Source organism: Notothenia coriiceps, unplaced genomic scaffold (assembly GCF_000735185.1).
Source record: "Notothenia coriiceps isolate Sejong01 unplaced genomic scaffold, NC01 NC01_scaffold00022019, whole genome shotgun sequence".
Lineage (NCBI taxonomy): Eukaryota > Metazoa > Chordata > Actinopteri > Perciformes > Nototheniidae > Notothenia > Notothenia coriiceps.
In genome coordinates this window covers 33,494-36,352 of record NW_011354720.1, presented here as the reverse complement: position 1 = coordinate 36,352, position 2,859 = coordinate 33,494, and positions in this window count along the sequence as shown.

Below are 2,859 nucleotides of genomic sequence, written 5' to 3'. Positions count from 1 at the left end.
AGTTTTGACAGAACATGGTTAAGTCATTTTAGCAAACTTCAGTTTCAAGGTAGGTATATCTCTGCCATTGCCTTGTCTTATTGCTTGTTTTTATGCAGTCTCAGTTACATTTAATCATGCAGATATAAAACACATACTTTCATGATAGGTAATTTGTGGTGGTCTACACTGGCAAAGTGTTATGTTAATATTAACAGCAGCCACCAGTTAAAATATGCAAAACATTGGTTGTGCTGTATGGCAAGTACATCTTATCCGACTGTCTTTTCTTATTTGACTCTAAAGAGCTCAGAGTCCCTTTTCTGTCGCCCTCTGAACACCTCCAATCTAAATGGTGCTGTCAAAGCTACACTGTAAGGGTGTATATCATTCATTAGCAGCTTGTGCCTGTCTTGACTTGCAGTCAACATTGCACTTCCTGACCAATAAGCTACCATAGCCCACTGTTTATAGGTGCAGACCCCTAACTGAAACCATGTGTGCCTGTAGCAGGGCAAATATGTTGTTAAGAGGCCTTGCTTATATGCCACTCTTTGGAGAGTCCGCACCTAATCCTCGGAGCCTGTTTGGTAATGCTAAATCAGGATTTTGATCAGGATCTGCACAAAATAGCAAGCTGCTAATTGCTTGTTTGAGTGTCATTTTGAATATGTTAACAGGTAAAATCTACACAACTAAGTCTGGGCACAGATTATAGATATTTCTTAACTCGGAGTGTCCAAGTTGGCTTAATTCTTGTTGACAGAGGTGAAAAATTGGGTTGACTTGATGTGTTAGCTTTGGTACAATAAACAAACGGGACTAACACTTGTGTTTAAGAACTTTTACAACAAGCGGCGGTTGTGGCATGTTCTGTCGAGCTCTGTGCCAATACTTTAATCTTCTTTCCAGAAAAACCTGTTTCCTGATTATCATTCGCAGTTTGCACAACGTATCACCAATCAGAGCAGAGAGTTGGGGTGTGTAGTTTTAGCCCTGTCACCAGGGGAGGGGAAATTACTACATTTGAGTGTGTTTGGATGGAGTACAAATGCTTGTTGTTTGGATCAACAGGGCAGTCAGTTCAATGCTGGCTTACCTTTCTCTGTGTGTCAGAACAGCTTGTCTTTTAGAGGCTACAGATTTTGAGTTGTTCAACTTGATGTTCTTTCAAACAGCTCTCTAAAATAAGTATCACATAGCTGAATGGAAGGATCCATCCCATTATGCCCATTGCTGCAGTTTCAAGAAGAGGGCTTGGTGTTTTCAACCCTCCCCCACTGCAGTGTGTGGCTGTCAGGAAGAGAGGCTCTTATTGAAGCCCCCTCCCCCTGTTGAGCTCTCCTGACTTCTTCGCTTTAAACGGAGTCCTCCATTACACATGCTGCCTGCTCATGGTCCTCTCCAGTTCAAGGGTTAAGTTGCATGCATGGGGGCTGATTTTGCAGAGTGCATTTTTTAGGGTCGCCAATTTTGCAGTGGCTTTGCAAATTGTCCACAACTATGATCCCACATGCACAATTCAAGATCTGCTTTTCTGTAGCACTTTGTAGTTATGCATCATTTAATTGTTTTGACGCTGTAAAGCTGCATTCATTTTTGGATTTTTATTTTGGTTATTCGAGGCAGAATAACTCGCCAACAAGCTCATGAACCCACAGCCTTGATAAATTCTGACCCTTTCATAATTGTCTTTTCTAAATATTTTCACATTCTGCAGACCCTCATAAGCATTTATATGGAACTGTGTTTCTGCAACTGCTGTATGCAAGTCCAAAATGAGGCTACCTTTCGAGGTTGGTGGCAAGATGAACTGCTGTGATTAACACTTCTTCTCTAGTTCTTACATGCTTGACGTTCTTGACCAGTTTAGCATTTAACTTAAGGCCCCTCGACACACCAAACCCCTTATGGGATGTCAGCCATGTTTTTTGGTGTGTCCTGCATTGTATGCACTTTTAGCTAATTAAGGCGAGACACGGCAGGCAAAAACATCGTTTTTCAAGCACTGGTCAATTTTGAGATTTTGTGCTATTTTGATTCTATAACATGTTTTATTTCAGGCTTTTGGAAGGAAAACGTACAAAATACACATTTAAGTGTTTATTTGACTATAGTTTGTCTATTTGCGTCAGTAGATTTCTCCTAAATTCACCAAAAGTTAGCTTTCTAACGTAACATAAAGTACCGCGACCGCTGTGTGCACCATGTCAACAGAGATAGCGTTAGAAAGCTGTGTCTCTCCTGCACAATCTAATCGGATCCAAATATGGTCATTTCCTTTGTATCAGCAACCAATCGTGAAAGCACAAAGGGGTCTTAAACCAAGAAACGAAATCTCATTGGCTGGTATCAATTTCAGACAACGTGATTCGTTCANAGGCCTCCACGCTCCCCGCCCCTTTCTGTCTCCTGCGTCCTTGATTATTTTCCCCGCCCTGATTGTTTCCAACTGTGTCCCCTTTACCTGTGTATATATTGTGTTAGCTCCCTCTTGTTAATTGACAGTTCGTTGTCTCTCGAAGACCACGTATCGGCTTACCTCACGGACCTTTTTCACGGACCTTTCACGGACCTATGCTATAGATCGCATTATAGTTTTCCTCGAAAGAGTGGTTTTTGTTTTCCTTGTTTTATTACTGTGCAAATTCCAGTAAAGTCTTTATTTTGAAACGCTATCTGAGTCTGAGTTTTGAGTCGTGCAATTGAGTTCATGCCTCAGTGTTCTCCCCTTGACAAAATCCAGAGTGCTCTGTGAGATACTTGTTGTATCTTTCTGCTTCTTCATCTGTTAGTTTCCTTGTGTTTCCTTTTCTTTCACAAACACCCACACACACAGAGAAAGCTAAAGTGGAGGAATTCCCACTTGGTCTTGAGCTT